This window comes from Haemaphysalis longicornis, unplaced genomic scaffold (genome assembly GCF_048455015.1).
Source record: "Haemaphysalis longicornis isolate Haplotype H1 unplaced genomic scaffold, Haemaphysalis longicornis Haplotype H1 scaffold_26, whole genome shotgun sequence".
Lineage (NCBI taxonomy): Eukaryota > Metazoa > Arthropoda > Arachnida > Ixodida > Ixodidae > Haemaphysalis > Haemaphysalis longicornis.
The window spans coordinates 2,190,896-2,218,042 of record NW_027526319.1 but is presented as its reverse complement, the minus strand read 5'-3'; positions in this window follow the sequence as shown (position 1 = coordinate 2,218,042).

Here is a 27,147-nt window from a genome sequence, read left to right as displayed (position 1 = left end):
CCATTATTAAAGTTTAGATCTGCTGGAGTATGTGTGTGTTTATCTGTCGGCTTTCGGGGCTTGTACTCTTGGAAGGGGCTTTTTGATTTTGTCTACTGACCTGGACGACAGAGCCCGTTTCTTCCACTGTGGTGCATGCCGGAATGGCCCAAGGTCTAGGTCGTCATCGGAGGGCAAGGGGGTGCCTAGCGGACTGGGCCCCCTAGACTTGGACTGGGCACCCTTTGTGGTGCCCTTCGTTTTGCCCACGATCGCCGAGGGCGTAAGGAGCATCCCGGGTGGCACAGGCGGTGCGGCAGAGGTGGGAACAGCTGCGGTTTCCTCCAGCTCCATCTCCTCCGGGCCCTCGCATGTGCTTCGGGCCGGTGGAGAGGAGGAAACAGTGGGGGCAGCAGCAGCCTCCCGGGATGTGGTGTCATTTGACGCTGCAAGGACTATCCTGGCACGAGTGGTGGAGGCCATGCATCCAGATGCCCGAGTAGTCAGTAGCCAGGCCCCACGGGTCTTGCCCGGATGCATTAGCAGAGACGCCCGGTCGCTCCTTCTTCGCCGGCGGCTCAATTGCTGCAACGTGGGAGCGCGCTTGCACCATCAAGGCCGCCGAGCATCCCCCACCTGCGCCGACTGCCCAGAGCCCGAGACGCTAGAGCACTTGCTGTGCTCTTGCCCGCAGCACGACACCACAAGGACACACCTCCGGGCCGAACTCCAGCGACTCGGTGCCCCAAGCCACAAGCTAGAAGACTTCCTGTTCCCCACGGTACCGGACGCCATCCGACGGGAGGTCTTCCAGCACCTAGTCAACTTCCTGGTTACAACAGGACTAGCGCTGCGTTTGTAGCCATCGAGTCATGAACTAAACGAACGCGATATAGACATTCTTCCACTCTCCAACCGCTCTTCTCTTCCCTCTTCTCTCTTCCTATCCTTTGAAGCCCCAATCTCCTTCCCTGGACTGGGTCGTATGAGGGTGAACTCCCCGTTGAGTTCAACAATATCCCCAGGCCTTTTCTCTTCCCTCCTTTGTTATTAAATCACCACCACCACCACCATCCCCACCGGACGTGGATACCACCACAGACGCTGCTGGCTCAGCGAGCGGCGCGGAAGCGGGTTGGGCCACCGGAGGCAACCCAGGGGGGGAGGGGGGGGGGAGCGGGACCAGGTCCGACTGGCGGTACTGGGTCCCCGCCGAAACAAGACGCCGCTCCGCTCCCCGGCGAGCTGCGTCGGCGTACCTGCCCAGAGGGAAGAAGGCGAACCTCTTTCGCGCCTCGGGGAAGGAGATGTTTTCGGTTACTTTCACGGGGATTATCTTCTTTTCCTGGTTGAACCTCACATTTTCGAAAGTAGGCGGTATGGGGTCCCTGTAAGTCGGCGAAGGTGAGGGTTGAGGATGGACACTTGTCAGATGAGTGATCACGCTGGGCGCACTTTGCGCAGCTCAGATGGCCCGGGCAAGAGTTGGTGCTGTGCCCGAACCGCTGGCACTTAAAGCAGCAGCGGGGGTTAGGTATGTATGGCCGAACCGAACATCGAACGTATCCTGCGTTAATGAATCCTGGTAGCGTTGATCGATCTAAGGTTAAGATGAGATGTTTAGTAGGAATTTCTTTGTCTTCTCTGCGTATCGTTATGCGCATCACTGCTGTTACGTCCTGACTTTTCAGGCCCTCCAGCAGATTTGTTTCAGTCATGAGGTCAGGATCTGAGATGACGCCCTGTGAGCTGTTAAGGCTTCGGTGGGGCGTGACCGTGATGTCAAGATCTGCAATGCGTGTCTGGCTCAGGAGATTTGTTGCCTGCTGCTGGTTATTGACTTCGACCAACAGTTCTCCCGTTTTCTGTTTCTTTGCTTTGTAGGATTTTCCTATTATACCCTCTATGAACTTCGTGACCAAGAAAACGGAGAGAGAGGCACCAGGCTTTTCTTTTTCAACGGATTGAATGATCAGGAAGCGGGGATAGTTGGCTGGCTTTGGGATTGAGATCGTTGGTAAGGATGGAAATGATACTTCGGTGCGGCCTCTTTTCAGGGACCGATCACGTTTGGAGGGGGGGATTGAGAATACCATACAGCATGTATAGAAGCAGGGGACGGGGGTACTTTCTTCCACAGCCTTACCCTGATATCTGAGGAGGTCCCGGAACTCCCTGCCTGGTAAACAGACAGAGAGCCCATCCGCCGGAGCTTGACCTGGGCTCCTACGGCCACCGTTTGAGGTTTCTACCCTTCACCTCTAAACTTATCACCACGGTAGGTTGCAGTTTATGTCGGGGGCTCGGGGTCCGCGGTGTCGCCAACACCGTCACCAAGATTGCTCAAGGTGCCCCGTGCGGGGTCCCGAATTATTACATTGCTTACCGCAAAAACAAAAACGCGCACGATCGAGGCGTATTCGTACATGCGCATACCGAGCCTATTTTTCATACATAAGCGCATACCGAGCCTATTTTTCGATATTAATACTTTCAAGTGCCAGTCAGTATTGTCTAAGGTGATGCTTGCTACTTCTATCTGTGTTGAGCTGGTGCTTTTTTAGCGACCACACTGCGATAGAAGCAATCAATTTTTATTGGACGTGTCCAACATCTTACATTCACGTACCAGAGGTTACCTTCTACTAAGTGGAGACTTCTTCATGCCTGATGTTCGATAATAACGTGCTGTGCATATTTGGACGGGGAACACGGATAGTGAAAAAGACAAAACCAATGCGCACCATCGCAAATTGCGCACCTCGTATGGTTTTGTCTTTTTCACTGTCCGTGTTGCCCGTCCAAATATGCAGCGCGCGTTATTATCGAATTCAAGACTGTACCAACTAACCCCTAAACATGCCTTTATTAGCCTGATGTTCGTTGGCGAAATGAGATGCATGTGTTTTTGTTTCAGTCAGCCCTCTCCAACGCTTTCGGTGAGTAAATTGTAAACCACGGCCTCTTTCAGTTGGTTGAAGTCCCCACCCGTATCTCTCCGTCTACAGGCAAGTCTGGACGTTGTCTTTCAAAAACTGAAAAGTAACCGGATTTAACACAGTGTTACATATACCTCGTATTAATGACAACGAAAGCTTGACAGCTGGAATAGTTTATCTCTGCCTAGATGCACCGGTTATCCGATCTAGTAAAGTTTATTTATGTCACATGGACAACCTGGGTAGCATGTCGCTGGTCTTAGAAGAATACTTTGAAGCATTTGTATTCCTTAGGGTTTCCACCAATATAGAAGATCTGTGGTCCCTGCTCAAACAAGAACTTTAAACACTCATCGATCTACTATCGCAAAATTCATATCCCTGCTTGGCTGTTTTTTGCTGCTCACTTTTTTGGGGGCGCGAAAAGGCGTACGGCGTAACAAAATAGTGTTTTTGCCTGCGTTGCTACACCCGGGCCAGATAGTCATGTGTTTCGGGGATGGAAGAAGCCGAGAGTGCAACAACTAACGGAATCTCACACCCGGCGGATTCCCGGTAGACGTGCGGCCAGAAGGGCTGCGTGCGTGGTGCAGCGCGGGGTTAGCGGGTCAATGGAGTGAGAACTGGCGGTGGCCGGGCGGACGGTCGGGATGCGGCGTAGGTCTTGAGAGATGTGCTGGAGAGGCCGATTGACAACGGCGGTGAACTCCGGAATCCCGAAGATCGCTTCTGGGAGGTGAAAGTGCGCGTCCGCAGTTCGCCCAAATTGCGTCGCTTGTGATCGGCACCCCTCCACAGACTGCCAGCAGCTTCACCCGTCACCACGGCAAGACCATCAGCCGGACCTCAGCTAGGCTGGTCTCCCCTTCAGACTCTTTCTTCTCGGTCTTCTTGGTCGTAATTCTGAGTGGACTGCGCGGGCTTAGATATCCGCCTTCTCCAGTGCACCATGCCGTATGTGTTCCTCTATGGCCTTTGTTAGCAGATGTGGAAACCTCAAACCCCGCTTATTGTACCTTTTACTACGGCCTTCATCTACTGTCTCCTCCTTGGACTCGTAACGGCGAGTACCGCTTCGTTCGCTGTGTTCAATGAACTCTTTGTTGGCCTCTTGGTAGCTCTGACCCCAATCGGGTTTCAACTGAGGTGTGTTGCACGGAGCGTGTATGCCATGACCCCCCGTGTATTTCCTGTCTTGTCTGTTAGAGTGGAAGTACGTGTTTGTGTTACGCACATCCAGTGTCACGACTCGTGCCTCGCTCCAAGGGCTGATCAGGCGTGTACCTATCGCCGGTGCGAACTACATCATCTGCTTCGCACGCAGGGGTGAGTTGTTTGTCGCTCCTCCAGTTTGAGGCATCAGAAACTAAACCACCTCTCAATTTCGTTACAAGTACATGTCCCGTTTAAAATACTTCGAGATGAACAGAAAATAAACCGTGGTTCACAAAGCAAATCAAAAGTACCAGGTTCAGAAAGAACATACCATTTACGCTGCCCTCGTGCAGGTAAATATTCAAATAATGCTTCAGACCAAAACTTCCAAGAAAAGGTTGTCACTTTTCCTGGATTTAAAACCGGGAGATAATCACAAAAAATAGAAAATTCCTTAATCCTAGTCATATAGATGATACTAGCATTCCGTTTGAAACGTGCGACGCCGCTTCCGTTGCTGCTGATGCTGACAAGGCTAACTTTTCTAATCGTACATTGAGTAATTTTTTCAAGGGCTGTTCCCCGGGATGTGCAATACTACTCATGCCCCTCATCTGACACTACGCCTGGTACTAAAGTCCACAGTTTTGGGGACCTGAAAATATAACTGCTACGGGCCCAGACGGTATCCCAAACATTGTACCCAAGTCTTTGTCCCATGTGTATTTGCGCAATATATCCCTAACCGGTTGCTCGTTCTACAAGACTGGAAAGTTGTTAACATTTTTCTAGTGCTAAAGAGATGCCTAACTAAGTTTGTATCCGACTATATTCTGATTTTATTGACAAGCGCATGCGGCAAACATTTAAAGCACATTATATTGTAGCGTGTGGATCAAACTAGTCGGCACTTTTAATTACTGGGCACACGGATAGTCGAAATGGCGGTGTCGCGGGAGCAAAAGCACCGGCAAGAGGGCTTCGTTCCTTCCTTTGTCCAGTCCTAGCGGAATGGCCCATTGCCACTGTAATTATAGCCACCGTTATACTACCCCCCTCTTCTGCGAGCATCGTCCCGATGCCATGGTATATGTCGAGGCGAGGATGGCTTCGCATCCGGATGACGACGATGCGGCGCCTCACCAGCCAAGTTCGTAGAGTCATCAGAAAAAAGGTCAACTTCCACACTGGCCTTGGCGTGGGAGTGTGGTCGTTAAGAGCGGGAACTGCCTCTGTCGTATGGCTTCATGCGTACGATGTGCACAACCTCGGAAGTTCTTCCGCGGCGAGGACTGCGTCCTACTATCCGGATTAACTTCATCGTTGAGGTCACTAATGCTATGCGCCACTTTGTAGGGCCCGAAGTACCAGCGAAGCAGTATTTTGGCTCGGCCCCACTGGCGTACTGGCATCCACACCCACACCGATTCTACGGTGTAGTAAAACACAGTATATCTGCACAGTATACTGCGCTCCAGTATATCTGCGCTAATCCGTATCTTTCCGAATGCCCCCTTACCTAATTTTAGGTCCTTGGGCCAGTAACCGTTTAATGAATAAAGAATATAGAACTACTTCTAAATTCCACATGATATCATGGTGAAAATCCAGAACGTGCAAAATGGTAAACTTAAAATATATTCGGTTGCACGTTCTGCGTCAGTAATTTTCAGTAAGACACCTAATCAGTGCCAGGTTTGCATCTTTATTTTTCAGAAATACAATATCCCACACATACACGTATGTTATGAACACTAATACAACCTCTGAATGTGTAAACATAAATCTCACCTTTTCAAAAAAACGTTTTTGTGTCTCAAAACTTTATTGCAAACACAGTGTTGTTATTGATGAAACGACATAAAACTTTTATGGTGCGCTTTGCCATTACAATGCCATTTTGAGTTAAAACACTTCACTAATGACGGAATTTTGTTAAATGTTTTACACTTACTATAACTTCGTCCTCATCAAACAACTTTTCCTTGGCGTTCTTTGCCCTTAGCCGGCCTTTCGCCATAAAAACCCAACCACCATCATCATTATCGACGTAGCGAATCTTTGTTTTCCATAAAAAGGTCACATAACACCCAGTGAATTTCTTCTTAACACCTAAATTTATCAGTTACAAACACATAACACGTCTTATTTGCACACAACATATTTGGATGCCTTGAACATATTAAAACAGCACACACTCTTCCAATACGATCAAGGATGGTCGTGCAAGGGGCTGAGGAGCAACAGACGTGCATTTATTTTCTTGGTAATTTTATACTTACACGAAATATAAGTAAATGCGCCATTCGGGTGAGGTCTGTGCTTTTTTTTTCTACAGATTGTTCACCACACACAGTGTTTGAATGTGCACAACACTGGAACGAGAACATTCTACAAACCAGAACGTCACCCGTTTGTGAAATAACACATTCGCATAACATGAACACCGAAACAATTCACAGAATGTCTCAAGATAATCAGTGATGCGCTTGGGAAAGGCTTCAGTTGCCATACCTTTAAATATACTTCAGTGTCCTGGCTAAAGGTGGAGTGACTTCCTGTAGACAGTTGACTAGATGTGCGTTGTGCATGTTTGTGTTGCACAACAATATTACCGCCCACACGTCTCCGGTATACACTGCACTGGATAGATTAACTTTGTAATACGAAAAGGTGTCAGTTTTAATAAAGAACGCCTATTTACTCTTCCAACATACTAAACAGTGCACAGAAATGTATAAATAAAAAATGCGTAACGAGGGGCCGAACAAGCTGCGCACTAACATTTTCTTCTGGTACACACTATAGGACACCAGTGAGTGGCGCCTGTTACAAAAAAATTGTTTCGGGAAGTTTCACATCAGTACGGCCGACTTAACCCAATGTTCAGCTAAATGAAGTTGCCTATCTGCAAATACTGTTTAAACCACCGAAGCGTAGCGATAAACTAAATAGGGGAGCTCCATAAGCAACACAAACACAAGGAGAGCTGGCTCGAGGAAACCACAGTGATCCCGCTTGGATGCCCCGGAAGGGTTTCGGTTGTGACGGACTGAGTAGGGAGGGAAGGATATGGGTTATGGAAGTTAGGTAGGGAATAGGAACGGCTGGATTTTTGATCTGATACATACCAATTTGACCCATTTTATGTCTGGTGCGTTACCTCAGAGTGACATCAGGAAAAAACATTCAACATTTCGCAGCATCTGCCACCTGTTTCCTGATAGCCTGCTGTGCTCGGGCCTTCAGAGACAGAGAAAACCTGACAGGGGGTGGTGGCCCTGAGACCGTTCCCCCCAACATGCGCTTTCACCGGCTCTACGCGGGCCCCAGCCACAAAGAGTACACTCGATTATTTCATTGAGTTCTCCACTGATCCGAGTACTGATAGCCCTTTAGTTCCTTCTCAGTCTTCGGGTATTCTGGGCAAGGAACTCGTTAAATGATCGGCTAGATCCGACTTAACCAATGAGCCACCTCGAAGGGTCAAAGGTCTTAGTGCGCGAGAAGGAATGGGTTGAGGAAATGTTGGTACTTGCGATAACTGCCATCCCCATGCGGCGAAATCACGGTAGCAAACGACAGAGGTGAACCAGCGGTGTAAGAGGAGAAAGAGGTAGACCACCGGAACATGGGGCCAGAAGTACGAGAGGGGAGTGTACTGGCGGATCGGGCGACGAGACGGCGCTGCAGTAACGGGGACAAAGATTGCGCTCGGGAGGCGGTTCCGGATCGAACCAAGGCCATGCTTGCGCCGAGCACCGAGAACCATTTCAGAAGCTGTCTCTTAGGAGGAACCGCCTGTGGCCAGCCGGGTGCCTGTGCCCGTTGGCCTGTTCTCGGCGTGCATTCCGGGCCGATGTTGGGGGCCGAGGCCTAAACGGACCAGGCACGAGCGCGCGGGTGAAGTGCTCCAAGCGGCGGCCATCACAGCTCTGCCGTCATATCCGGTGACACAAACAAAGTGTCCTGCCATGTTTTCGGTGCACCCACAGGGTCCACGGACAGTTCTCAACACGCTCCACTTACGGGTTTCCAACACACTTCATCGACGTCACCCCGTCACAGCATAGAGCCGACCGTGTCGTGAGCATGTCGTTGCTTTTCCCCGCATCGAACTCGTAAGCGGACTTGTGTTTTTTTACCCGTCGCGTTGAACGTGTGCTTCAGTTTGTTGCCCTTTCGATCCGTAGTCTATTTTTCGATAGTTTGTGTGTGCGCATAAGATTATATGTTTTTGTCTCGTTGTCATGCCATGGCGTAACTTTTCATCGATCCGCCTACCCGGGTCACATGATCGCCTGCGTAACAGACGGCCTCTCACTACTGTAATACCCGGCCCGCTACTTTGTGGAATAACAAGGGCGCACTATTTGAGTGTCCAGATAATTCAAGACCAGAGGTTCGGCAAGCACCGCGAGGTCTAGCGAAAAGTACAAGACAGGTCTGCCCAGCAGATGTCGCAGACATATAGTGTGTAGCTACTCGCTTTGGAAAAGAGCTGGATAATGTCTTTTGATACTGCATGGCTGCACGAGGAGGAGTCACACACGGCAAACTCTCAGCCTCAACAACTCATTCAATAGATAAGTAACCCAATCAGATCAGTGTGTAAGTTCTAGATTAGCTAGTACAAATAAGCGCCAATATACCTTCATCTTAACAGAAATACCGGACAGTGTGCATCGTAGAAACAAAACTAAATGCCATAATTTTGAATATAGGGCTGTCACGCCACATAAACATAAAGTTCGAAGGCGAAGTTGAAGAATTCCCCGCTTTATTCGCCTGCTTTGTTGCTCTGCGTATTCCAAGTCGTTACATTGCAGTTCGTGCTCTCGTGTAAATTAAATTTCATGCACATGCCAATGACCGCATCGCAGACAAAGCGCATAAACAGTTTCGGAGCAGGGCATCTCATTTAGAATTTATGTTGGCTGAGAATCAGTATTCGTCCTAAATCTAGAGTTTCGCTGTAGGGCCCTTGCACGAAGCTAAGAGTTGCGCGTCCTTTTCCCCCTCACCGCATGGTGGCGTCGCTCTGGTTATTTGATGCGGCGCAGGAAAGCCCACTCTACGGCCACGCAACTGCCGCCGAGGAGGGCGGTAGCAGCGTGAGCGATATCGTAGGAATCCAGCGTACCCGCTCTAAGGCGCAACCAACCGACGCTCCCCTGTGCTTCTTCAGCCGCCGCCTGAAGCGTTCCGGCGCTGCTCCCACACGCGCGGCGGGTGGCTTTCCCGACGCAATTCTGATAACAACATGGCGGATGGTCGCGCAACTCTGTTAGTATTCGTTCTATGGTCTTTTGAGCCCACCTATGTTTGCTTTCCATTTGTTTAGTAAGGCGGCAAGTTAAAGCTCCGTATGTCATCACCGGCAATATCCACTGGCTGTACATTTTTCTCTTAAGTGATAGAGGTAGCTTACTTTGCAATATTTGGCAGTTCTCATCGAGTGCTCTTCAGCCGACTCCTATTCCGCGCGGGATTGCTCTCACTTATTTTGGTCCAGCACTACCGTCCCATGTAGTTTGATTAGTTTCCCTCTTCTTGCGTTTAATTTGCTAAGCTGAAGAGGGGGCATTCGCAATGCTTATCGCCCATCTCTTTAGATTTATTTTCGCGTGACTTTTTCGCAAGCTTATTTTCCATTACTTCAGATTTATTCATAATATTTTCAGCTCCCCGGGCCGTGCTTCATTTTTGCAGTTCCTCAAGCATTTTTGCGGGTGTTCTGCAGTCTAACTCAGCAAGGCTATGTCGTATGCAAACCCCAAATGACCGAAGTATTCTCCATTTGCCATTAATCCGGTAGTTTCCCAGTCACGCTTTCTGAATACCCGCTTGCCGCGAACAGTTTCGGCGAGATGGTATCTCCCCCTCTTAATCGACTTCGCGTCTGGAATATATAGCTTTGCTGGGAAGTGGTATGCTCGCCGTACATCTCTTATCTAGTAGGTTTATGTCTAGTAGGTCTCGTCTAGTTGTCTAGTAGGTTAATGTTCGTCGCTTCTAATGCCTGGTCCTTAAGTACTTTTAGCACAGCTGCGATGTGTACTGAGGCAAACGAATTCTTATATTATATAAATGCCATGTAAAGGGCTTTAGTGTATTCTGAGTATTTTTATTGCTCTTTTATTTTTTTTAATGCCTGCTCTCTGGTTTGTTGGAAGTTCAGGCTGCCCCTTTTGCGTCTAAATATAACTTTCGTATGCAGCTTGTAAACAACTGAGGGTAGGCTGGTGGTTTTTAATTCTTAGGGTCCTTGGCATCTACCCTTCTTTACATCTGGATAACTCTGGTGTTTTTCAATGCTATGGACACTTTTTCTGTCTTCAAATGTTCCGAAAACAGCACAACAAGCTTTTCTAGTAGAATATCTCGTCCTTTTTCACACGATCTCCTCTTCCTTTTTCTCTTTTTATGCTCTTGGGAGCCTTTCCTACTCCCTGTTTATTTACTAGTGGGACATCGCTAGTTAAGCTTGTACGATGAGTAATTTCCCCTGCACTATAGTCGCTGGAATTCAGTCTGGTGGTGAATCATTGGCCTACCTTCATTATCATGCGTATCTTGTGCGTAATATTACCTTGCTCGTCTCTGAGTGCATTCATTCTGTTTTTGCTGGTGTCTCGCTTTCTCTTAGTTTCTCCTAATGACTGTAATTGAAAAGGAATTCCGAGTAATTTCATAAGAGTACGGAATTGCGTGCGTGGACACGAGCTTTTTCGTATTTTCCCACATTTTCAATGCTCATGCACTGATGAATTAATTTATTAATAAATAATAAATAATTATTATTTAATTATTATTTAATTAATTATATTAGCTGATTGATTGATTGATTGATTGATTGATTGATTGATTGATTGATTGATTGATTGATTGATTGATTGATTGATTGATTGATTTATTGATTGTCAGGTTTAACGCGCCGACGAAACAGAGGCGTTTAAACGGGCCGTTGTGGAGGGCTCCGGAATAATTTTGAGCCGCTGGGGATCTCTAACGGGCGCCGAAATCTCGAACACACGGGAGTTTTCTCTTTTCGCCTCTATCAGAAATGTGGCCACCGCGGCCGGAAATCGAACCCCCGTCCTTGGCCTCAGCAGCACAACACCTTAGACACTGAGCCACCTCAGCGATCGCGTATGTGCAACCCCGAGAATCTCTTAAAACTGCAATCCGTTTTGCTCTAGCGTGCGGACTTCACGAGAAAAAAATTGAAAGGCAGCGCAGGTGACGCGGGGTTCTTGTTGAGGGCTGTGTTTTCAACTGTGCGGCTCTGCGAAAGTTTTGATGGTTCTGACTACGATTTGTTTGAAAGAACTACTTCTCCAAAATGATAACGCTTGCGTTCTGCCCTGAACAAAAGAAACGAGAGCAATTGCTAATTCGCGCATGAAGCTAGATTGTCGCGAAATGTGACGCCTCCTATCTCCCTATTCGTAATTGTGACCAACTTTTAAGTGATCGGAATAGTCAAATGGGTATTCTTAAACATATCTCCAAAATATTCCTTAGCTAGAAAAGAAGTTATTTAGATGTACAGAAAAAATGATTGACTGCTGTGCTTTCTTTAAAATGTGTAACTTTAAAAATAAAAATAAAAAGTCCGGGTGTCCAATTTCTTGTCACTTGGAGAAAAGAGTCTTCTCAAGAGGGTCAACAGTACTGCTCAAAAACATGTTACATCATTTTTTGTGCCAAAGTTATGAGCGGGTAAAATGACTCGTTCAAGGCCCGTGCTCGTGCAGTGTGCTCCGCTACTGCCCCTGTTCCTGTGGCTTCGCGCTCTGATAAAAGTGGTGTCTGTTTGTATTCTGTGCCACCGCCTGGTAGTTTTTAACTTTTGTCATCCTTTTAAAGAGTAGACCAAATTTTTATTCGTTTATATTTGCAATGTTTCACTGAATAAGCTCCGGCGCCTCTACGCCTGTGGCGAAGACGGGCCAACAAGCGCCCCTTTATGGGCGTAACGTTTCTTTGAGCAAAAACCAATAGCCCGGTAACACAAGAAGGAGCTCTCGTGATGTGACTACTGCGGTAGCTGACCCAGTGCCGTTTGGGTGCAACAGACAGGGTGAATTGATCTCGCAATAATCACTAGAATGAAAAACTCACTGGGTCTCCTCCATAAGGCATTTCCTCAGGCGATGAAAGTTGGGCGCCCTCCAACAAAGAAATAACATGTCTTCACCAAGGGTGGAGATATACCGACATTACCATAACCATTAAGGTTGCGAGCTTCTGCGTATGGACATCCGAGATGCCAGCAGCGGCTGTGACACGCTCGCCCTGAGGGAAACCGCTAGTGCTTGAACTTATCGTGAGTCTGAGTAAAGTGTCTCTCTTAAACTAAAGGACCTAACTTGTTCAGCTTTGTAAACTTTCTTTTGTGGTATTTATGGTGCAGCCCTGTTTATTTTTCGGTTACATAGCGCTGCAGCGAGGAGGACCTTTCATGTACCCCTGACAAGAATTGTGTGGGCGTCGAAGTTGTAACTAAAGTATTATAAGCCTTTCACTGTTTATAGTGTTATGAGCATGTCTTCTGAGATAACCCGCGTAATTCGGCAAATTATCATGGGTTCCCGCTGTTTCAATTTAGTCGGGCCAAAACGGTCACGTTTACAATTTTTTTCTGTGAGCTTTCTGGTGCTGTTTTGGTAACTCCGGTAAAAAAATTGCACTGCGTGGTACAGGCGTGTCCTGGTAAATTTTATTTTTCCCACCTCGAAATCAACTGTAGTTTTTAAGTTTTCGCGCCGCTTAACAAGTATTCTATTTAAAAACAATGGCCCCCTTTTAAACAAGTGGCCGGCATGGAGTCAGCTACGGCAGTCGACGAATCGAGAAAACTTTTTTTACCCTGCCTTTTGATTTTTCTAAAAGAAAGGGTACGCCCGAAAAGCCGGCTTTTGGTGCATATTCGACACAAGCCTAGCTATAATAGCGCTTATTCAGTGAAACATCTCTAACAAAATAGATAAAATGCGTAGATTTCGCTTCACAAGGAAGTCAAATGTTGAAAAGTACCGGGGGGGGGGGGGGCAAAAAAGGCATACACTTTGGTAGCGGTAGCTACACTGGCCGAGGTTGGGCAATTTCACGCGGACGCGCGGGCTTAGCGTCGAGGAGCAAGTGTTGTGCGCCCATCGTTTCTTCGCTGCCGGTGGCTTCTAGTCAGTGGTCTGTAGCGAAGAAAGGATACCGCTGCCGCAGCCTGCGATTAGCCTGTGCATCATACGCCTCACCACACAGTAAAATAAAGGATCGTCTGCGAGCTAGCTAATGATCAGCAGGTGCCATGGAATAAATGGTCGTCTGCGAGCGTGATAGCTGTTGAGCAGGCGACCAAAATAACACAAGCACTCCGCATGATATTTGTCACCCTTTATTGGTACTTTACGCCTACACATACCAGCTTAACGTTCGTAGGCTTCTCGCGCAAGAGGTACGTTGTTAAGAAACAAAAATACCCCCCAAACATTTTTTCACTCGTAGAGCACCACAACAAGGTCAACGACCTAAAGCAGCATTTCAGGTTCTTGGAAAAGCCCGCGTCGGCATGCCACAAGTGCGTCGATCCCTAAATGCGTAACTGGACGGCTATCTTCGTGCACGGGCATTGTCACGGAGCTGAAAACGGACTTCAACCGCAAAAAACTGAGTAGCCACAGCATTGTTTACAATTCACTGTCACAAGAGAACAGCAGACTGCCGCCGCCATCTTTGCTCGTTCCTCTTCTTGCGGTGAAAACTTTCAACGTCGTAACAAAAAAAGTTCCATCGTGTTTAGGTTTTCAAAATACGTTCAAATAAACACATAAAAGATACTCTGATACGATTTCAGCTCTTTAAAATTCATTTGCAAGAACAGTTACTGTATTTGAATTAAAGGCCCACTCCTCAACCGGAAGTACGTCACGATGAAAGGGACGCGAAAGGCACGTTTTCAAAACGGACAGTTACGAGACTACCGCCGCTGTACTGCACGCCGACGCTGCTACAGTATATGCAGGTCACCAACACGTGTTACGTCGGGTTGAAATACCCAGGAATGCACTATCCTATTACTGCTAACTACTCTCTAACTACAGTTTTTTCGCGAAAGCGCGCTCGTTCAGCGGACGGCCCTTTTTGACACCGCCTGACCCTTCCCCTGGAGTATGCACCTTTACTGTAAAAACAAGCAAGGCACCAATTCCGCACGTAGAGAAGTTTTTTTGCACTGAAAGCAATCAGAACATAGTAAAAAAAAATATGCACACATTGCCGGGCATCTAGAAATGCAAGCACCCCTTCCCACATACTCATAACTAGAATGCCTAGCAGTGAGGTATGCCACGACACCTGTGATCGTCGCGGACATGTACTCGTTAAGAATATGCCCGCAAGATAACAAAGTAATTTGTGCGAATATTTATGCCAGAAAAAAAGCAAATAATTCAAATATTTCTGAAATTCCGACGAAAATACAAATAAAGTGAATAAAAGAAATAAAAGTATAGCCTTGTGGAGTTTTATGTCTGTTTGATGGCGTGAACTTGATTAATCGATTATGACCACGATAATGAAAAGAGCTCAGTTAATGCAACACAAGCTGACACACATATTGTAGAATCAGGGTGTGGGAATAAATTATTTTATCTAAATATTCACAGTAATAGGTGTATCCACACCTAAATCACAATGCTGGGAAAAACAAAATCAGACATTTGGAATTTTAAAAAAAAACATCACGTCTTCCGATAAAAGTTTAAGGTACGTAGAGTGGGACATGTTGCAGCTTTCCTTCAGCTTGTTAAATTCCTTGCCCACACGCACTTAAATAAGAGCGTAGTCATACAAATAAACGTGTTTTGCGGGGCTTGGCTGATAATGCACAGTTCCACGTTCATTATCTCTTTAAGCTCCAGAACCTTGGTTAAGAGTTAACACTGGACTATTTTACGGCGTGCGGAATGCTAAACAAACATGTTCTTGGGTGAACTATTTCGTGGGGTCACTTTTACATGGTGTGCATGAACGTGAGACACCAAATGAGTCGTGATATTCGTGTACTCACAAATCCGTCATTCCAGAGAAAGATTCCTCTACAAACAGTCTCGCACATGCATAAAAACAAGCAAAGACATCGCACAGTATTTAAAAGTCGTATTTATTTTCCAAACAAACGCACTTCTCTAACACAGGCTCTGTAGTGCGTCAATACGCCTACATGAATGTATGGATGATGCCGCCACATAATCTCTGTATGATATTTGTTTTTTGTGTATTTCGTAACCGGAAAAACAACACACAGAATTTTACCATGGTATGAAAATGTATGGTTATCCATAGGTCCGGCAGTGTGTCACCAGTTTTGCTTGAGGTCTTGCATTGTGAGGGTAAGGGGAAGGTAGGATCTGTCTCTGAAGGTGACTACGCTGGGTTATGTCCCTGAACGGGACAAGAGGGTGACTGTCCTCGTGCAGCTCCATAGCACGGTGGGGTGAAAGTCCAGGCTTGTTGGTGGACATATTCGTTGCCCTCCATTGAAGCATGGGCGGGTGTCCAGATGAGGTGAGTGTAACCGTTTGTGGAGTGTTATTTATCATACGCACAGAAGGTCGGGACACCCAACCCGACTATTAGTTTCGGTATGGTGGTTGGGAATCGGTGCTGCCTTCCGGACCCCTGGTTGAGTGAAAGCAAGGCCGATGGCTCCCTCTTCTGCTGCCGTCATGTATTGGGTCTTGAGTGAAGTACACGCAAGGAGGTTGGTTCTAGAGGTAGCCACGATGATGGCGTATTGCTGCCGTTGATGTCGGGAGGCGTCTGTGGAGATAACTGCATGATCCCCACGGAGGGTGGTGTTGAGTGCTTGATCCCTTGCTTGTCGGTGACCTTCGTCATGTGAGGGGTTCATACTTCTACGAAAAGGGATTATCTTTAGTTCTTGTCGCCAAGAGTCCGGGACTACATGAAGCGGGGTGATATTCTGGGCTACCAGCCAATCTGGTGAAAGATGCGGCGACCCGCCGCAGTTCTGCTCAATCGGAGCTTATGGTTAGAAAGATGGCTTTCTTTCAGCTCTACCACCGTGTTGTGTAGCCCCGTGCTAAGCAGCCTCTCTGATTACGCACTCATGGAAAGAGCAATGGCCTGCTCAACCGCCTTTCTAATCATTACATAAAGCATCTCTATGCCCTCCTTGCCGAGAAGAAGACAGGGGGTTGACGTAAGTTATTCTCGAGAGGACTAAAGCTTGAACTAATGGAAGGTATCATATTCCTTGAGGCCTCTCTTCTTGGTGGCAACTCGCCTGATCATGTGTATGATTTGATTGATGCTCTGTTTGAGGCGGTGCAAGGGTACGTCAATGTTGGTTTTTGACTGGAAATGTAGGCCCAGGACCTTTATATTGGGGCTTGGAGTGATGGCCTGGCCACCATGGAGTATTTGAGTGTATTCCTTGACGTGTCGTTTGGCATGAGGGCGGTCGACAAGAAGCTGTGATTTTTTACGGGAACACTGGAGGTACAGGCTTTAGCGCATTAACTTACCAGAAGTGAGATGCCATGCGTTTATGTGAGCTTTCTTTTTTTTCTAACTCTTATCGCATACGCAAGGCGCGCACAGGGCCGCTAAACATGCCGTGGGCGGACCGCACAGCGGCGCGAGAGGTCGCGTAGCGCTATCACGTGGCATTCAGGGATAATGCAGTGGTTAAACCGGTAGATAAGCTTCGTTAGTGCACCCCCTGTCTTCACCGTCTCGGCTTACGCTGGTCGCTAAATATGTCACTCAAATAGCTCTCGCTTTATTATTCTATCACTTTCATGTTCGATTCCTGGTGGTGCCAGTAAATTCCTTTCTTTGTTCGCGCGAGTTCTCTGTTGACCCCAACAGTCGCAAAAAAAAACCCTGGGGGTAGAGGTAAAAGCTTTGCTTTAAAAACGGTTGTCGGGCAATCTTTCGGATAGCACCAACAAATATCAGATTAACGGCACTCTGGGCTTCTCCAGAAACTAAGAGCTATCGGAAATGTGCGGTCGCAAGTCAGACCAGTATTTCCCCCGGCCAAATTGTTCATTTCGTACCGCTGTTTTGCTGGTAGAATACTTTTGCCGACTTTTCTCCTGCCTTTATTGGCATTTGATTTCGCATATGCGTATTGCCACAAATGTCCGGTCTGGTCTCTCATTTATTTTGTTCGGCCGTCCGTCATTGATTATTCCTCTTAGGGCGGCCATTCTTAGAGCCCAGCTCTTTCCACGTTTCTGGCGGTAGCACCTGCAGTTTCATTGCCAGATGCGAACGACCTCAGCGTCTTTACTCGATGGGCGATTAGTAGTGTGGATTCATGGCGGGGGCAAATGCGATGGGATTAGTTATATTGCGGACAATGTCTTGAACCGAGGAACGCATTTAAGAGCGAACAGCCTCAATGTTTGCCGGTAGGGTGGTTAGGCTAGCCGGCAGAATTTGATGTAAATTGTTGTATTTGGTTTTTATGCTCGGAGCCGCATCTTCCCCGTTGACGACGACGCAACTTTCAGCATAGAGACAGGCCACGGAGCGCCCGTGCCAAATCCGGCAGATCGTTTATAGGCGGTAGCACCGGCATCGAAAAGAGCGCCGTAGAAGCGCATAGAGCCTAGTGCACGAAAAACAACGCCACGGCATCGTCAATGGCTGGGGAACCCGGCAAGCGCACCGTTCCAGCTCACGAACGACATTGACTCCTCGCACGTGAGCCCGAACTGCTTTGTGCGTAGGACTGTTTTATTTATATTTATTAGGCTTTATAGCTATTTGTGAATTTTGTCTTCCCAATTGGTCCCGTCAATATACTTTGTCTTTGTCCGAAGCCTTCAGCATCCTACTTCTCTGTCGGGTCATATTCACCACCTTGTTGTAAAAACAACCTGCTTCACACTTGGGTTGTCTTATGATGATATATATGTGGCCACCCGCTCCTGAAGCAGCTTGCAAATATAATAGTACTGAGCAGCAGGTTTGTCAGGCATTTTTGCTGCGCGGTTTAGGAGCTTTCAGGTTGTAGTACAGTGCGCAAGACACTTGTCTATAACACTGAGCCCAACTTCAACTGGTTACCTCTCAAAACTGCGAACTCAAACTTGTCGCAAAAAACGTTGAGGTCAAATTATATGGTCAAGTCTTTAGAATGGCACAATAGTTTTCTTCAAATGTTTTCGGCCGACGCAAGATAAGGTTATAAGTACGGAACCTGTGTTATAGACAAGGGTGTTGCCCTCTGTACGTGCATTATTAGCGTCCAGGCATGCAGTAGATAGAGAGTACCGTTGAGGCGGTGGCAGATATTTTGCCAGTAATCTCCCGGGAGCTAAGTCGCGTATACTTGTGTAGTTGGCTGGGCAAAATGCCTGTTCCGAAGCGGCGAATAAACTGTTTCCGCTTCCAGCGCCTAATGAGGCTTCCGCGAGCACACTCATGTGCAACCGAAAACTTTATGTGTTTATTTGTTTATTTATTTAATATTTATTTATTTTATTTATTTATTTTTTTATTTTTTTATTTATTTATTTATTTATTTATTTATTTATTTATTTATTTATTTATTTATTTATTTATTTATTTATTTATTTATTTATTTATTTATTTATTTATTTATTTATTTATTTATTTATTTATTTATTTATTTAACATACTGCCTATCCTATTTGGGATTTTTGCAGGTCGGCGATACAGTCGTTTGAAATACACGACGTGGTCTTTGTTCATACAGAAAAACAAGGGTATAAACATGTGAGTCACATCTTCTACATGCAAAGAGAAGGTTCGAACATCCAATTTCAAATCGGAAATCGCAAGCATCAAGCGACGCAAAGTTAATGAAAACGAAGCAACCAAACATAGGCAATTCAATGCACCACAAAAGCACAGACAGAAATTGGAGGTTGTATTTTGCAGCAGAGCTTGAAGACCAAACCAAACCAAACTCTTTTAGCGGAACGTTCTTGTCACAAGGCTACTGAGTAATAGTGAACAACAGATGTGAGCTAGGGAGAGAGAAGGAAAACCATGTAGACGCACTTAAATTAACACTTAGGTTCACTCTGTTCAATCTGCTCGGAGTCGTTTTGATTAACTTGCTTCATGTAGGTAGTCTTCAACTAGCGTTAGGTACCCGCCGCGGTGGCTCAGTGGCTAAGGCGTTGCGCTGCTGAGCACGAGGTCACGGGTTCGATTCCCGGCCGGGCCGCCGCTTTTCTGATGGAGGCGAAAAGCAAAAACGCCCGTGTGTACGAGATTTCGGCGCACGTTAAAGATCCCCAGGCGGTCAAAATTAATCCGGAGCCCTCCACTACGGTGCGCCTCATCGCCTGCGTTGCGTCGGCGCGTTAAACCACACAATCAATCAATCAATCAATCAACTAGCGTTAGGAACAGTTTCATAGATGCACTACCAGTAATCGATGAGTGCATACCGTTCCAATCTCTCACAGCTACTTGACAGAAGGCGTATTTAAGGCCATCAGTGCGATAATTGTATTCTTTAAATGCTAGTCTGATTATGCCGCATGGACCTCCTTTCTATGGTAGTAAGATACCTTGAAGTATCAACGTTTAGGTTTTTAATAAAGAGTTGATATAACAATTTTAAACCCGCTAGTTTCCAACGATTCTGTAGGCTGACAATACCGGCATTCCTCAGTAGTTCTGTTGGTGAAGTAGTTGTGTCGTACCGATTATCACCTAATTTCTTTTCGTTGTATTCGCTCTAGTTTATTTATGTGTACTTTTGAATACGGGAGCCAGATAATGATAGAGTATCCGAGTAAAGATCTCACAAAAGCGTTGTAGGATAATTGTTTTGTTTTTGGTGGTCCTGATCGAAAGCGTCTTCTGAGAGAAAACAGTCTGCCTCGTGCAGCCAATGTGATATAATTTATGTGGGCACCCCATCTGAAATCTTGCGTAAAGATGAGTCCCAATTATTTGCGCTGCTGCACACAGAATTTAGGACTATTATGTATGTAGTAAATGTGTTTCGTACCTATTTTTCCGTCTGGTTATTGATAAATGAGCGCCTTTTTCTACATTAACGGACATTTGCCAGTCATTACACCAGCAATAAAGAATTTAGTGCAGATTGTAATGGCAGATTTTCTTCTATGGTGTTAATTTCCCGGTAATTTACGCAATCGTCAGGAAATATTAGAATGTTGGCTGTAATATCGAAAGGCAGGTCATTTATATAAATGAGAAATAAGGTTGCAGCCAAGACGTAACCTTGGGGAACTACCGATGTGACATGTGATAATTTTGAAAATTTGACATTGGATTTTACGTGCTAGAAACGGTTGGCTAAGTAGTTTTTTATCCAGAGAATTGTGTCGTCGTCGTTAATAATTGACTCTAGTTCTTTTACGGACTTATTGTGTGGTACCCGAACGAATGCCTTTGAAAGGTCCAAGAAGCATACGTCAACCTGGTTATGGTTGTATGTGCTTACACATATATCGTGTGTTAGTTTTACAAGTTAAGGTAATGTTGATAGTTCATGATAAAAATCGTGCTGGCATGGTGTTAATACATAAGTACACGTTCTAGGTGTGTGGTTATGTGCTTTATGATAATGTGCTCAAGCAGCTCGCTTACTCTGCAAGTTAAAGACATCGGTCAGAAATATCACTTGGTGCCACACTGGCCTTGTTTGGGTACGGGAACCGTTTTGGCCGTTTTGCAGTCTTTCGCTAACGTCGCTGTTGAGAATGATTCGTTGAGAACCAAGACAAGATTTTTTGTTATCAGTTCGGCATAACTTTTTAAGAGAGCGTTTGGATTATTGTCGGCACCGTTACTTTTTTGTGTCAATGTTCAGCAAAAGGTTTACCACAACAGCTTCCATTATAGATAGTGGATTTAAATGACGTAGATTTTGGGTATCTATGTATGGACTATTGAAGACGCATCTACAGTAATAATTAAGCGTCGTTTTCTTGCGTTGTTCCTTTCTTTCGGACTTTTTGGGCTTAAGTTATTCCAAAACTTTATAGGAGAGCTTTTTAGAAAGCCCGGGAGTACTTGGTTGGAGTAATTGTTTTTGGCTACCTTTATTTCAATTTCTTGTCGTTGAGTGCGTCAGAAAGTGTGTTTCTCCTCGATGCTTCAGACTTTGCTTTCAATGATTTTCTCAATCACGTTACTTTGCGTTTAGCATGCAAAACGCATGCATGGGTTATGTTTTCGACATTTTTTTTACTTTATGCGACACGTAGTTATCTATGCAGTGGAAACTTATTTCGGTAACTTTCTACCGCAGCGTTTTGACATCAGTAACGCTTTCGGTTGATAGTTCTTCTAACCAGCCGATTTCGAAATCAAGGTGGTCTACAATCGAAGTGTCGTCAGCGGAGTGGAAGTCAAGAAAAGTTATTTTAGGTTGGGAGTAAACTGGCCTGTTCTGAACATACGGTGAGTTTGTCTTCCGATATGCCATGAGTAATTTCAATGTTTGCTTCATTCGACGAACAATGTTCGCTAAGAAATATTACATCTAATATATACGAAGAAGTCTTTGAATTCAAGAGTCGCTGGGGTAATAATTTGAACAAGGTTAAAAGAAAACATAACAGCAAGCATGATCTCTGAGCACGTGGAAGAAAACTGCATTGTCTGCAAGTTGGCATCTGGTAGATTAAAAGCTCCCAGTAATATCAGCAGCGAACATAATACGTGTCGTTGCATCTACTCGTGCAGTGATTGCAAGACGTTACAGTCACTTGTTGGGCTGCGATAGAAGCATCCCACAGTAGCAGTGCATGACCCAAACATTAGCCTGACGACAATAGCCTCTACACCATCAACATCCGTGAGAACTGTGTAACTGATTTCTTTCATTATCATATTAGCCACTCCTCCGCATCGCGTCGGCCGGTATTTCCATATTAGGGCGTGATTTGGGGGCGACATTTCATCGTTCATAACATCGGTGATTAACCATGTTTCGGTCAGGCCAAAGAACGCCGGGTCAAGTCCGAGCAGTAGGGATTATAGCGATTCTAGTTGGTTAAGTATGCTACGAGCGGTTACGTTCACGAAGCTCATTTCGGGTGTCGCAGCCTGCGACGCGTGCTGTTACTTTATTGTCTTGGGGGTTTTCTTGTTGTTGTTGGTGGTGGTGGGTGATTCCGCGTTCTTTGATTGGTACTTTGCCATTTTTAAATGCAGAGCATTTCAGTAACTCACGATGTCACCCGCGTTGACGTCCGTAGTCGTAGTCCGCACCCCTCCCCCTACACTATATAAAAAAAATACTATCCGGCGCCTGGTTTCGATCCCTCGACCCTGCGGGCGGAAAGCAATGTACATGGTGCTCTACCCAGGGCGCCACAAAGCCGACACAGTATGGGAGGCTACGAACGCGCCTTATATCGTTGACTCATTCAAACTACGTCAAGAATCTGCTGATACAACGCATTCACTACCACCAACTCCCCAAACACTAAACGTTAACGAAATGCGCCCCCCCCCCTATGCGACGCATTTACTCGAGTCCCCTTGGCGGGGAGATGGGCCCAATTTTTCATTAATCTGGGTTAATTATTGCGTTAATTCATAATTTTGTGCTTATTTCATCGTCTCAGATGAACGTTTTCTTTTTATGTACAATTTATCGTATGCTATAGTTACCTTTTCACCCGCATCTTTATTTGCTCTTGCACTATTCCACAGTTTTTTCATGATGCTTTGTACTCGGAATGAGAAGTCCTCACTTACCGCATTGTCCGTTCCTTTAAGTTTATGTCAGTTTTTGAACACCTTTGCTTATCTCGGGAATCTAAGAGTTTCAGGATTACTGGTCTTTTTCTTTCTATGGCGGCTCGGCCAAGACGGTGTATCCATTTTATGGCTACAGGCTCTATGTGTAGAACATCCTTCAGAATTTTTTCATTTATGGTTTTCTCGAGAGATTCCTTATTTTCGTTTTTGTCCTTTTCCATGCCGTAGAATATCAGAATAGATCTCATCGTTCGGTTTTCCAAGTCATCTAATTTCAATTCAAGAGCTGTTATTTCCTTCTGGAGGTTAGATACTTGTTCCATACATTTTGATATCTTGATATCGAGTACGGCCAGGTTTTCTCGTTTCGCATCAATGAAAACTAATCGCCCCTCTTTAATCTCTTGTATGTCACTAGCTATAAGTTTTATCTGGTTCGCTATCTTAGCTAAGTCACGCCCCGGGTTAGTCTCGACGTCACCAAATAAAAGCAGTAAATACGAAGCGTGCAACAGCATGTCAGAAAGCACAGGACAAAGCACCCTTGGGCAGGGCAGCACAATTAGGCAAAGGTCGCTAGATCAGAAGCATTTGCCATAGCGTTTGCTCACCTGGACGAAGACGAAAAAGACGAGCGGATTAATTGTCTACAGCCTGGCAGTGCTGCCTTGCCCTTTGAGGCTTTGGTGGCGCTGTCCTAGCTTTACACCCGAGGGTGCCCGGAAGGTGGCCAGGGCAGCGTTCTAACCGCCGCAGGCGTGGTTTGTTGTCTCTGTAGGTCGGTGAAGCCAGCAGTTGGTGATGATTCCGAGTGTTGGAGCGGCATTTGCGTCGTAGTCGTAAGTCACCCCTATTAGATTGACTTTTGGCGCTTTCGCAGATCCTCCGTAGTCCACTGGTAGCGGCACCAAAGGCGACTATATTCTGGACGAAAAAGATAACCGGATTACCGGTCTGCATGCTAGCAGTGCTGCCGTGGCCTGGTAGTCGGGGATGGTGGTCGGGAAAGTATTGGCATTCGTCCACTTGCTCAGAGTGGGGTTTTAGGTCATCATGTGTTCAGATTTTGAAAACCGGTTCGATTCATTACGGATATTGTGCAGGTCTCTAATACAAAAATATTTCTCAAACCGTCGATAACTGGAGTTGGTGCCTTCAGTATTCAGAATACAGTGATCACTGGTGAGCATGTCAGTGACGGATTACCAATGCCCACTCAATGAATTCTGATTTAAAGTGATGTCTGGTCTCCTGGCAAGCCTTACTGAGAGCCATTATTTGGTTGTAGAGAAAAGGTCATTCCGTAGAATGAATGCTTGGTGATTGAGAAAATTTGAACAAACGATACTGTGATGTCGAGCCGAATATCTGTTCATTAAAAGATACACACCGAAAGAGAAGTGTTAGCCCTAACATCTTAACATTCTTGCCCTCTTACATGCGTCGTTGCTGATAATAGAGGAAACCTTAGTTTGCTTACAGCAGGTTTTATTCATTTTGGAAAAACCCAGGAAAGCAGTGAAGTGAAGCTTGAAACAACTGACTTTAACGTGCGGTGTTTGATCTAAACAACATTACGTGAAGCACACATTAAGGAGCTCTGGTCATGATGACTATCTGCATTGAAGTTCGCAGGTCTCCGGGAGGCAACGGGTAATTCGTTGGTCGAAGGCCTGTATACTTACCACAATACAGTAAAACCCACATCAACAAGCTCTGATGATGAAAATGACCCGAGCTGACGTCCACAGGCCTATGGTAGGCCACAGGTGATTCGTTCGGCCGAAAAGCAGGCACTTAGGCAGCCAGGCATTCATGAGCGTACTCGTGAGCGTCTTGCGGGCCCGAGGGGTCATTAAGCGGAAGTGGAGCTAACCAAGCGACAAATGCCTCAGTTGTGGTTGTTCATTGCGTGTTTGCATCATGCTTCGCGTGTTAACATTTTCGCTTAGGAAAATAATGATTAATTTTGTGCAGCCAGTCAACCGGAAATAAGCCAACATAAAATGAAGAAAGTCTATGGGCGACGATTTCCATTATTCGCAGACGCTCTTGTCCGTACAGCACTTCCAATTAAATATTCCCGAAAACGGCCAAATATTTTTACGCGGTAACCTGTGGTCTGGTAACCCCAAATGAAGCCACATTTTAGTGACCAGTGGCCGGTTGCGATTTCAAGGCAGCACACTGTGATTGAGAACAGGTGCAACACCACAAAGCAGACCCAAAACGACCAAAGCTCTGAAAGTTTCAGTGCGACCTCTCCAGAGATTTCCTCGTTGGCATTCAACAGTCGCTTATTCGTGCTTTGACCAGGGCCATTTCTTGCGATGCTGCTGACTTTTGAATGCAAGCCTGTCTCCGACATTCTTTGCAGCAAATTACGCATGGCTCTTATTTCAGGAAACGTTTTTCTTACAGGAATTGATAAAAAACTAACGCTGAAGTGCTCCCGTGACTCGACGGTGTTCTTCCCGATATTCCCACCAAATTCATGTAAAGAGTTGTAAAGGCACACAAAACCGGACTTCGTCGCACAGTGGCGCCAACATTGCTCAAAATTACCAAACGTGAGTGCATCTTGACCATTAAAATCGTCGTACGCCTTCCGAAGTTTTTGGTAAATACCGCTAGTGGACAGGTCAACATTATACAATCGATGGTGCATGTCACTGCCTTCCACTACGCATGGATGAATCTTCCCCGAGTCTAGTTGCGCTTCAAGCTCACGTAATGTGTCTACAGGGTTCGGGGGTACATAGACAGACATGCGCGATGTGAGCACACCACGAAAGTAGACTGATAATGGGATCATTCCCAAAAGCCATATAGCAACGATAAAACATACGGTTCTACCGAGAGAACGAAAGCCAGATGTGGCGCCATCGAACATTGTTGACGCCGATGTAGCCAATAGGGAAGCGGTTGTGAACGTTGCTGCATCAAAAACGATCTGGAAATTAGCGCGCCAATTGAGGATCGTTCCAAGGGGTACGCAGCCTGCAACCGAGAGAGCCAGCCACACTGCTGCACCGGATAGCAGCGACAACGCCAAAACCACCTGAGACTGCCCTAAAATAGTGACAGATGACACCCACCGCTCTCCGGCATCAGAGTAGGCATAAAATCGCTCGTATCGGTAAAATGAAATATAGGGGTAGGAAAATAATGGATGCGATACGTAGTGTAAACTGTGCAGTTTCAAGACAATATCAATTTCATTGCGGTAGATCTCGTCAAGAAAATCCTCTTCGTCATTACGTTTCTTGAAGGTAACTGTTGAATTGACATGTCGAAGAGCTCGATAAACGGCACGAACGATGTTCTGCTCGTACCTGCTCATCGTATGTTTGGACTGTGAAGCCTTTGTGACGTATAAACAGGAAATGGTGGCCCCGCTAAACGCGCTGGTCCATGTTGACCGCCCCCCTTTCCTCTCTTGAGTAAGGCCCCAGCGCGAGAACACTACTGGTGTTCCTTCGCCTGAAATCGTGTTTTCTTCGCACTTTGGGCTCGCGCTCTTGCGAGGAACAACACCGGCAGGGCATCTGCTGAGATCGCGAAAACCCCACTTCAAAAATTCCTCGAGGCTGTCGTCTTCACAGTGGATGATTATCCAGTCAATACAGAGGAAAAAAGGCCTATATAAGATGTCATTCAGGCGCCATTTCTGCTTTGGGGTCACAGCGGGAACCACGGCTGCGGTTCTTATGTTGTCTCGTAGGGTCTCCATCAACCGAAGATGGAGCACTTCTCTTTTTGCCCGCGACCATACGACAACTTTAACCAAAGCGTTTTTCAACAGGAAAACATCAAATGGCTGCCAGTTTTTTTCACACGTGGTAACTACTACCTCGTCGTGTCTAGCCACCCACATCGGAAGCCACTGCGATGCCAGATCTTTGTGCGTACTATTCAACACCACACAAAGTGCGCTGCCGAAAACTTCTAACGCTAAAACTGTTCCAGTAAAACATTTCATCATGACGTTGCTCGTTAAAAACGACCCAAGTGAATAAGGTATGTTTAAAAGGCCGTAATAACAAATTTTAGACTTTAGCTGGCGGAACTAATAGTATTTCTACGGAGCGCTTTAAGAAATGGAAGTTTTTAAACAAACGTTAGTTAATTCTGCCCAGAACAAAATATTGTGCAATTAAAGGTCTATTCAACAGTTATGTGAAACCAACTCTGTTTTAATATTCTGGAATGTAATGGCTTCGTGGTAAGCCGAAAACACGTGGTTGTATACTTTATGGTATGTTTTACACAAATTCATTTGCTGCAAAACGTTTCTCTTACTGGTTCGCTT